The following is a 12,000-nucleotide window of genomic DNA, read 5'->3' as shown; positions in this document are numbered from 1 at the left end:
TGAGGCTGGTGGACTGACCACTGATGCCTGATGGGCCAGGTACGTCAGGTACGTCATCCCTATCCAGAAATCCAGGGGATTCCTCCTCTATTGGACTTGCATCCAGGGCTGGGCCTTCTGTCACTGGCATCCTCTGCTGTGTAGCAGTACTGGGATACCTGTAGAATGAGAGGTATTGTGTGTCATGATGGTATTGTACAAGTGGTACACATGGTTGTAGGCCATCATTGTCTGGGTTTCCAGGGAAGTAATGGCATTAACAGTTACTAGACTGCTGCTTGTGTTGGCATCAGTAGAATGTTGCAATGGTCCTATTTTGATCAATAGTTGGTATGGTCTTGCTACTGTCATTTCCATGTACTGATGTGCATTGCAATTACTTGTTGGTGAAGGAGGTGACATGGTTTTACGTGCAGGTACACAGATATGAAGTGGATTTAGCAGTCATGCAAGGATAGGGAGTGTTGCATTGTGGTAGTTGTAGTACTTGCTGCAGTCTGGTGAATCCATGCACTAGGTGGGCATGTGAGGGAATAGTATTAGTAGGGAGCTGCAGCATGCAAGGGTCGGTATTGGGTCCATGGTTCGATCATGCATGTTAGGGTGGTGTGAGGGGGTGAGAGGGTGGTGGGGGTACATACTGTGCAGGGGTATATGTTGGCCATAAAGTGTAGTTGACTTACCAGTGTCCAGTCCACTATGCATCCTTGTCAGCTCCTCTGGGCGTAGGATTGGCAAGACCTTCCCCACCCACCGCCAGTCTTCATGGAAGCAATTTGGTGCCATGTCCCATACCTTCCCCTGTAGTTTGTTCCACCTCTTCCTAATGTCATCCCTGTGCATGGATGGTTTCCCACTGCGTTCACCCTGATGATGATCCTCTGCCATAAATCTGTTTTCCGGGCTATGGATGTCTGCTGGAGCTGTGCTCCAAACAGTTGTTGCTCCAGTCTGACGATTTCGTCAACCATGACCCTCAGCTGCTTGTCTGTGAATCATGTTTTTTTTTTTTATGCCACGGTGGTTGTGTTGTGGGTGGTGGGGTGTGTGCTGTGCAGGGGTGCTGCATGTGCTATTTTTTGGTGTGAGTATGAGTGCTAGGATGTGTGGTGTTTGTGTGCAGTGGTGTAGTGCGTGTTGTGTTGCTCTTTATTTTGTTTGGTGTGATGCGTGTTAAGTGTGATGGTGACTGTGATATCTAGGTGGAGTGCCTTCTGTCAGTGTGCTCTTGCCTCGCTATGTCAGTCTTTCTAGGTGCAAAGAATTCTGGGTATGTGTGGGGGTGTGTTTTGTAGTGGTGTCATCAGGTGTGTGTGGTGTGTGTATGTGTATCAGGTATGGGGTATTGGTATTGTCCAATGTGGTGCAGTGTTTTGATGGAGGTGCTTTTTTGTCCACGGTGGTTCAGACCACCAATGGATTGCCGCGTGCTAACACTATGATTTGGAGGGTGGGATGTTGTTGGCGGGACAGTGCTGGTGGTGCAGACATCTCTTTCAAACCAACGATTAGGCCAATGGTGTCAGTTTGGGGGAATTTTTTGGGGGGTGCTGTGTTGGTGACCCGTAATACGGCAGTCTTCAGACTGCCATCACTGGCGGTCTTTTGGCACCTACTTTCACGGCAGTCTTTGGGAAAGACTGCCAAAGTCAGAATGACCACCTCAGTCTTCTTTCTGCCATTGTGGCAGATTTCCCACCACCAGACAACCGACCATCCAACTTTTTAAATGGTCCTATCTTGCTTGTATGCATACTATTCCAGAAACCTTTGTACAAAGTAGGAGGAGTCAGGTCCCATTTTCCAGAGCTCCTAATTACCTTCCAGGCTCTGCCATTTGGATATGATGAATCAACATGTTTTCAAGATCTGGGAATACATTTTACCCCTGCTGGGAGCAGAGACAAATACCTCAGAGAGTTCCCCTGATGAAATGGATCTTCACCATAAGCTTACTCTTGGTATAAACATTTTAAAAGCCAAGCCTCAGTCTGATATGTTTGTTTGGCTACAGTTCCTACCCACTCCCAAGTTTCAAATCCCTGGAGAAATGTAGTGCTAGCAATTAACCCCACACCCCCAGATCCCTTCTTCTCTCAGGAACAGTACTAATATTAGACTGCAAAGGAATGTTTTACATCTCACTAAGGCATAATCACTGCTAGGAGGGAAGCCTAGAGGGCATGTTTCTTTTTTCTCCCAATGCCATAATGTAGCACAAACATTATTTTAAAGAGTTACCTTTGCAATGCAGTTATCAAAATCTGCCTTTGTCATTGAATTCAATTTTTGATGACTATTAAAAAGAAAATATTAAAAGGTTTTAAGCATCTTTGTTGCCAAAAATATGAAAATAGTCTTCTAATCACAACTAGACTTCTACTTTGAAAATGTCTCCTCTACCCACAGAGTTACTCTTCACTGTAAGGACATCCCTTTTTTTCAATATTTAGCATGCCCCACTTCCCAATATTGGCCTCAGGACGTGGAGCTGCAAGGTGCACACAGTTATGACTTATTTAATGTGTAAACATGTTTCTGTATGTTCAAGTATTTCCGTAGCAGCATGAATTACTGTAGGCTTTCATTTGCATTCCTGGAGATTATAATGATGAACCTGAAGGTATGATGTAGCAGTTCATGTGTCTGTGCTATAAATGTCCACTACAGCCCACATGTGATATTTAACATTCACGCTATTGGTAATCCTCCTGAAGGAACTTACTAAAAAGTTATCTAAGCCAAATTAGTATTGGAAACACCCAGAATGATGCCCTATCTTACAAGCGACATGGCAACAAACACTTATTTGATCATACAGTAGTACACAGGAAAGAACTGAGTTCAACTAAGGAACTTGAATGCTGAAAGCATAAGATATTACATTAAACCTTAGCAAAAAGAAGGTGACAAGAGTAAAAATAAAAATCAGCTTCAAAATCTTAACTGCCATTGCTGTTCAAGTTACAAACAGGACATGGGTCTAGAGAAGAGCAGGAAATCAAACAGAATCATCAAATATGACTGAGCAAATGTAGGGGCTTACAGTTGCTGGTGCATGAGGTTGTGGCAGAAACAACAAGAAGAAGCAACAAGATAATAGATTAAAACAACCGGTATTGAATGGAGCTGGAGATGATTGCCCTCACCAAAGCTAACATCAAATAGTAACATCAATTTCACAATTACACAATCCAAAGTCCTCTACTGAAAGCTAGGCTTCAGAGATAGGAAGCAAGGACCACAGCAATATAAATATTGAAATTAAACACAAACTAGGGGTTCCATAAGCTAGAGCAATAGCATCAAGTTCCACAAATGTTCTAATTAGCATCAATGTGAAAAGAAATTCCAAGGTAACACAGCATTTTAAAGTTTGAGTTAGAAATAGATTGGAGACCCATTGAGGAGAGTCACACATCATTAGAGAAACCTGAATGGCCTATCTGGACAGGTCATCAAAGGGACAACTGCATCAGGCAATCTGGGCCAGCGTAGACATAACCATTGTTAAAATGAGTTCCTGCAGAAAAAGCACAGACTGCATAGTACACAGGATTAGGTGTCCGGGTGGAAGCACTCAACAAGAGAGCTGCATTAGCTTCTTTAGCACCTCATCTTTGGTCCTCCCCCTGACATTACAGATATTAGTTTTCTTGCTTAGGCATGTATACAGTACATCTGCCACTCTGGAAAAGACATATTTATACCAAGCCTCAAGTCTACAAACCCAACAAATACCACCATCAAGCATAAACATTGTCTGGGAACAGTCTCTAACAATACAGTTATGACAAAAACCAGGCACAATCAGCTTAAAAAAATTCTGAACGTCCTCATAGTAGACTGCAAATTATAAATTATCAAAATCCTTGATTCAAGTCTTTGGGGGTGATTCTCACCCTGGCGGGCGGCGGAGGCCGCCCGCCAGAGTTCCCCTCTCCAAAATACCGCTCCGCGGTCCCAAGACCGCTGAGGGTATTTTGGGTTTTGCAATGGGCTGGCGGGCGACCGCCAAAAGGCCGCCCGCCAGCCCAGTGCAAAACGGCCTTCCCACTAGGACGCCGGCTCAGAATTGAGCCGGCGGAGTGGGAAGGTGCGACGGGTGCAGTGGCACCCGTCGCGTATTTCAGTGTCTGCATAGCAGACACTGAAATACAAAGTGGGGCCCCCAGGGGCCCCGCGGCACCCCCTACCACCATCCTGTTCCTGGCGGGAGACCCGCCAGGAACAGGATGGCGGTAGGGGGTGTCAGAATCCCCATGGCAGCGGAGCGCGCTCCGCCGCCATGGAGGATTCACAAGGGCAGCGGAAAACCGGCGGGAGACTGCCGGTTTTCCGCATCTGACCGCGGCCGAACCGCCGCGGTCAGAATGCCCTGCGGGGCACCGCCGGCCTGTTGGCGGTGCTCCCGCCGACCCTGGCCCCGGCGGTCAGAATGACCCCCTTTATCTCTTTCTGAGCCTCTCTTTCTGCAAATTACAGTGCTCCCTAACACTGGTCTAACTCTAGGCATTTTCAATATGAAATTTGCTATACAAAGACCTGAAAGCAATGAAACTTAAGCTGCAATGAATCTGAGACACAATATTAAATAATTTCAATCATGAGAGAGAAATAAATAAAGTAAACCAAATAAACTGCCAATTGATTATTGCAAAATGTATACTGTATAAACCAATAAATAAACAGGAATGCCAACTGAGACTAAAGAAGACTAGCCTCAGTTGGAAAAAGTTGAAAAAACCTGAATAGCAGCTGATCAACAATCACAAAAGAGCTTAGTAAAACTAGATGAAATAGGTTGGTGCCTTTAGCATTCCCAGAGAAGCATAAATTTAGCCAGTGGCATTAAAGAGAATAGTAAGCAGGAAGGGAAAACCTGTTTGAGGGGAAAACGTGGCTTCCCAGTACTGAGAACAGAATTCCTGTATTACCTATAACATGAAATGAAACTAGCTTTATTATTGGATTATGTTGAGGATGTTTGGTCACCTGGACTGATCAAGCAGCAACATAGTTATCTCATCATTCCACATGGTGGAATGATGAGATAACTATGTCCCAAAAAGCAAAAACAAATTACACAGTAGAAGAGTGGCACAATTCCTTCCAAAGAACACTTGGAGGAAGCCACCTTGCACTATACAAATTCCTACAAATAATTACCAAAGAGCCAAGCTTCCAGGAGCTAAGAATGAAGCAAATCCTAACCAAACTTAAACCACACCTCTCCAAACAACTTAACAAATGTATAATCTTAAGGCACTCGAATTAAGACTCTTTACTATCATCCCAGGTCTTCCATCGCTAGGCTCAACAACATGAACACTACTTGAAAAAAAAAAACACCACCACCATTTAACCTACTAAAAGTCAAACACTCATACTTAATTAATATTTATAAACATTATTAAAAGGCACAATAATAAATATTAAAAAATATAGAAATATGCATTTTACATCAACCAACAATACTTTAACTAACTAGACACTTTACTACCACCAATAAAAATATGGCACCATATATAACATAATAAATATAATACAAAAAAAACATATATAAACAATATAAATAAACAAACATAAGGTAAAAAATAACATTGCCGTCCTAATAACATAAATAAATGAAAAATTAACAGTTCCATAGATGAAACAGAGTCAGTGTAATGATGATTCCAAAAAAATCCCCAAAAACATTAATCACAAAGAGCCTAAAAAAACTGTAAAATAATGCAAATATAAAACATCCAAAATAGTTCAATAAAACACAAAAAATCATTCAAAACCACCAAAAGTGGAAACAAAAAAAACAAATGTCCCAGAAAACACAAAACGTCAAGGCAAAAAAAAAAACAACAACTTCTTTTTTTTTACAATAAAATAAAATGCATCCATGTTAAAAATAAATTCCAATGTCTAAAAATAAAAACCTGTAAAGAAAAAAAACTCATAATCCCGCCTGAATTACATTCACAATCCTGGAAAAAAGAAAACCAAAGTACAAAAACATTCAAATCAATTAAAAAAAATAGAAAGCACAATACAATGCACTGATAAATTATTTATTGGAGATATAATAAAATATTATATTTTGTGATAAGGTCTATCACAAAAACGTAATTTAACTAACAAATAATACAGTAAATAACTTTAAAAAAAAAACATTCTTTTACAAAGCCTTGCCTAAGAACCTGATTTAGATCTTGGAGGGACTACTACTGTTCTGCCACTGCCACAGTTCCAAATACTCCATGAAACTGACGGAGTTCAGTCCGCCATCCGCCATACTCAGATATATGGCAGTTCAACCTCCGTCCATGCCGACAGAGTGTACTCTGTTGCATGAGCAATATCCACCAGCTGGCACGGAGGACTCCGATGCTGGTGAGTACTACTCTATAACCATCTGGATGGCGGGATTGTGCCACCATATTTAGATATCACAGTTGTGAAGGTAGTGTACCAGTAGTTGTCCCCTGAAGGGGGAAAATCAAACCTAGGACCTGTTCAGCATTGTACTATGGCTGTGGCTATTGAGTGGATGCTAGCAATACACACCTGATGTATATTGGCCAACTGTGAACACCTGCAAATCACACTATAAGACACACTCCTTTTCAGACCATAATCCTTTGTTATTCCACTGCAACAGAGAATTGTGATGCATAATTTATCACATAGAAGTCAGGATTTATTCATTTATTTTCGTTCCTCTGTCGTTTTTTTCTTTTCTCACATTTGTTTTATTTTTCATTAACATTTGGGACACTAGGTAATATTTTTAGCGATTCACCATGTCACGGAGGAGGAATCCACATTTTACAGAGGGAGAATTGTCATGCTCGATGAAATTATTAGAGTAGAGCCACAATTGTTTGCAGCCAATGTACAAAATACAACCATATCTCAGAAAAAATAAATGTGGGACAGAATTGTTGACAGAGTGAATGCTGTAGCAAACAATCTATGCATACAGTACTACCATCCTGGTTGTATGACTCTTTTTAACAATGCTCAATATGTGTTATCAGAATGTGTGTTGTTCTCCATGGCTCATCCCTTGCATTTGCCTAGTTCCTTGCTTTAATTCAATGTAAGTTGTTGTACTTAAAAAACAGGCTCCAAACTCCACCTATTTGCACATGAAGGAATTATGTTTGTAAGTGTTTTTTCACCTATTTACATCATTCAATCTGTGTACTTATTGTGAATGTGTGTTCATTTTCATTATAGATATCAAAATAGGTATGTTTAACTCCCATCTTAACAAGTATTGTCAATGGTGTTTACAAATAACTACAATTGATGCCCTGTTTTTGTCTCTGAAAAACAATAGTGCAAAGTGATTTTGCTCAACCTCTCTGTACTTTCATATATGCATGTGAGAAACTGGGGCTGATTGCAGAGGCCCCCTAACTTTTTGCCCCCATTTTCCACTTTATGCTGGTGTTTTCCTGACTCTGATGGTGCCCTGGGTACTGCTAACCAGTCCCAGGGCCTGTGCTCTGTGTAAAATGGATATGCAAATTAGGCTAATTATAATTGGCTAAGTTAACCTACCTATAAGTCCCTAGTATATGGTAGGGCATGTAGGTTTAGGGACCACAGCATAGGTGGTGCACACCTAGGTGCATTGCTGAGGTGCCCAGTGTCATTTTAAAAGCAAGCCTGCCTTGCTGGCTGCTTTTAAATTAAAGTTATATGCAAATTCGACTTTGGAATTAAAGGTACTTCCAAAGTCTTAAACTACCTTATTTTTACATATAAGTCACCCCTAAGGTGTGCCCTATGTGCCCCTAGGGCTGGGTGCCATGTAACTATAAGCAGGGACTTTATAAAAATAGATTTATAAGCCCTGGTGAGGTAAAAACAGCCAAATTCGTTTTTCCCTCATTGAAGTAAATGGCCTTCATAGGCTAGAATGGGCAGACTTTATTTTAAATTTTAAAGTCTCCTTAAATGTTACATACCAAGAATTTGGTATCAAATTGATTGTTATAATAAATCCCACAACTTCCAGTTGTTGGATTTAATATAACTAGTGCAGGTAAAAAGTTTAGACTTTACCTAAAAAGTTGCCAATTTCAGCTCTGCATTGTTTTTGCTGCTGTGCTCTGATTGGCCAGCCTGCAGCAGCTTCTGCCAGGCTACTTTAATGAGGTGTGAAGTGGCCTGACTTCACACAAAGGAATGTGCTTGGGGGAGAGAATCTCCCCTCAGCAGATGGTGAGGCAGGAAGGGGGAGGGCTGCCAAACTGGTCTTCAAAGGCAGAGAAGGACATCTGGAGCACCCAGCAACACCCCCACATCCTGCAACCCCAGACAGCTAGGTGCCCCCTTGATTAGATTAGGAGAGGGCAGGAGAGGGGTGTGTTTATGATTTTTAGCCACACCAGTGGGTGGGCTCAGCCAGATCTCTCCTCCAAAAATCAGATTCATCCATTTTGGATTTTTAGAGACTGTTGCCTTCTGGGATGGATTTTTGCCACACTTCCCAGGAAGTGGTCATCACAGGGGGACGACCCTGTCCCTGATTGGAGGACCAGGGCCCCCCTGCTTTTCACCCAGGAGCAAGGATAAAACTGGCAGACCTGCACCCACGCCTCAGATCCCCACCAAATTTCAAGAAGAAAGAACTACAAGAAGAAGAAGGACTGCCCTGCTGGACCCCTGGCCTGCACCTGGACCCTGCACTCAGAAAGACTGCACCAGCTGCACACTTGGGCTTCACCACAAGAAGGACTTTGCCTGACTTCCACTGGTTCAAGGAGGGACTCCCTGTTTGCTACAGGTGAAAAATTGCTAACCAGAGTCCCCTGCACCAACTCCTGAAAAAGTGACCAGCTGACCACTGTCCAGTGGCCAAAAAGGAGTTTGCGCCAGGTGCATTCTGGGAGTTGAAGTCCGCACTTCCCAAGGACCATCACAGAACTTCTGGACCCTTGGGGTGAGCTGTGGACCCCAAAAGAACCTTAAAAGAACATCTGGGTGAAGCCCCAGAAGTTTGGAAAAGATTGGAGAAATTTTGAAAAAAAGCTCCATAAAGTGACCGACTCGACGCGGAAATTCTAGCCGGCTTGCCTCAACCGCGACCCGGCCTGACTTCGTGGTTCGTCCCGGTCAAGAAAAACATCCGAAAAAAAGACTAAGTCCGAACGTAAAAAGTTGACCGGGACCTTCCAGCCATCGTATCCGAGAAGGGCTCCACGGACGTCGGATCAAGATCCAGGTTTACCCCGGTCGAAGGATTTTCATCTCGAAAAAACGACTAAGTCCGAAGGTAGAAATCACCACCGAGGAAACCGACTTCGCGTATCCGGACAAGGGCTCCAGGAGGTCGGATCCAACTGGCAGGTTCGTCCCGGTGAAGAAAAACTTCAAAATAGGGACTAAGTCAGAAGGTAACTTTTTAACCGAGGCTTCCCGCGACCTGTAGCCGAGCAGGGCTCCATCGCGGTCGGCCTGAAAGTTTGACTTTGTCCCGGTCCTGGTGCAACCAGATGACCCGATTGGCGCTTTTTGTTTCTATGCGCTAGAAAATAATAATACTTTAAAAATTCATATCTCCGGTTCCCCTGAACCGATTTTAATCGTTTTTGTGTCATTTTAAAGATAAAAATATAAGCTATTTTTATAAATTGGTTTTGGATTTTTAAACTGTTTCCTGTGTTTTATTTAATTACTGTTTTGTGATATTTGAATGCTTTACACTTTGTCTCCTAAGTTAAGCCTTGACGCTCGATGCCAAGCTACCAAGGGTAGAGCTGGGATTAATTTACTGAGACCTAACTGTACTTTTGTGGAGGTTTGTGGCTTGTTGCTAGGTGTAGGTACCTACCTGCCCTACCAATAACCCATTTTCCAACATAATTGGAAGCAGCGACGGGATCCTGTACTTGTGTTCAATATCACGTTACAGTTTTGAGTAAAACAAATTAAAAATCCTTTAAATTGTCCTAGTGCAAAAATTGTTTTTAATTTTTAATTTTAATTTTTTTTTATTAATTTGGATTAATTTCAATTATTGAATTTTTGTAATTTTTCTAAATTCTTGTTACCAATTTTTGCAAAAAGTTTTTGTTGACACAAAACTAGGGAACCATGGAGCTTGATCTGGCTAGCCTACCTACACTGACAGTAGTCCAGCTTAGGGGGTTGTGTATTGAAAGAGGGTTGCCTGCAACCACTAATCTCAGGAAGGAAATCCTGATTAAATCCCTGACAGCATGGGCTGAGGCCCAAGAGGTAGAGACAGAGGAAGCTCCAGAGGAGGAAGAAAAAGAGCAAGATGCTAACTCTAACCACTCAGGGGAGGGAAGGCATCAGACCCCAAGTGAGGAAGAGGAGGAACGGTCCTCACTGGATACAGTCACTAGGCGCAGACCCAAAGCTAGTGGTAGGAAGAGGGTCCTTTCAGGAGAAGAGAACCCATCCATCAGGGAGAGAGAGCTGGAAGCCCAGCTAGCCTACATAGCTTTGGAGGCAGATAAGCTTGCCCTAGAAAAGAAAAAGTGGGCAAGCAAAGAAAGAAGAGATGGAAGCAGCGATAAAGAAGCTGAGGTGTCCATGGGTGGGGGAGTTTGCCCCAGATTACCCAAGGGGGTAGTTCCTGCTTATATAGAGGGGGATGACATAGATAAGTGGCTAGGGGCCTTTGAGAGGGCACTCCAAATGAGAAGGGTTAAGCCTCAATACTGGGGTTCCCTTTTGTGGGAGTTGGTCCCCAACTCAGGGAGGGATAGGCTTCTGACCTTAAGGGGGGAGGAGGCAGATTCATACCCTAGTATGAAGAGGTGCTTAGTCAAGAAGTTTGGTCTGACCCCAGAGCAATATAGAGTGAAGTTCAGGGACACCCAGAAGGTCAGTACCCAGTCTTGGGTTGACTTTGTGGACACCTCACTAAAGGCACTAGAGGGCTGGATTATTGGCAACAAAGTAAATACTTATGAGGGGTTATACAATCTGATCATGAGAGAGCACATCTTGACCAATTGTATCCAAGAAAGGTTACGCCAGCATCTAGTGGACTCTAAGCTGACCAACCCTAGAGAGCTAGGGGAGGCAGCTGATGAGTGGTTGAGAACCAGGGTGGTTGTCAAGTCCCAGGGGGGAGACTCCAAGAAGGGGGGGACAGGTCCCCAAAAACCTAAGGAGGGAGGTGGTAAGCCCACCACAGAGACTCCCTCTGTACCCCAGAACCCTAAGAAGGAGGAGAGTAAATCCCACTCCCACTCTGACATGCAGAGACAGGGAGACCCAGGGTTAAAAAAGCTCTTGGACAGTAGGGCTTGCTTTGACTGTCAGCAGACAGGTCACTTCAGAGGAGATGCAGCCTGTCCAAAGAAGGTGGTTAGCACTGGGCTGTCCAGTGTAGCCATAGAGGAGGATTCCTCAGATGATGAAGTCCTCCTAGCATTGTGCTGGGAGACAGGACCAGATGGTAAGCTGGTGATCCCTGAGGGTGGGAGTAGGCACTTCCACCACATTCAAGTGAATGGGATCCCTACCACTGGCCTGAGAGACACCTGTGCCAGTCACACTGTAGTGAGTGACCGGTTAGTGACCCCAGACATGTATGTCCCAGGAAAGACAAAGAAAGTCAGGATAGCCACAGGGGAGGTCACCTCCAAACCTGTAGCCATAGTGCCCCTAGAGAGGGAGGGTATCCTTGACTGGATTAGGGTGGTAGTCAGTGCTGACCTTCCCCTAGATTGTATCCTGGGCAATGACCTCCCAGAGGTGAGTCTGGTCACAGATGGGGTGGTCGCCCAGGGCGCCCCCCCTACCCAAAGTCCTGGGGAGTCAGTCCCTACAGTTAGGAGACAGGGGTCCCCAAGAAAAGGAAAGAAGAAAAGTAAGGGTAGGCCACTCTTAAAGAGAGTTCCAGGGAGCCAAGGGCCCTCTGCCCCAGTAAGGGGGGAGCCCAATGTTGGCACTGGTGAGGCCTCACCTGACCCCAAGGAAGTCCTGAGTAGTCAGGCAGCTGTCCAGATGCAG

This window comes from Pleurodeles waltl, chromosome 4_2 (assembly GCF_031143425.1).
Source record: "Pleurodeles waltl isolate 20211129_DDA chromosome 4_2, aPleWal1.hap1.20221129, whole genome shotgun sequence".
NCBI lineage: Eukaryota > Metazoa > Chordata > Amphibia > Caudata > Salamandridae > Pleurodeles > Pleurodeles waltl.
The sequence above is the reverse complement of the archived record's forward strand: the minus strand, read 5'-3'. Positions refer to the sequence as shown.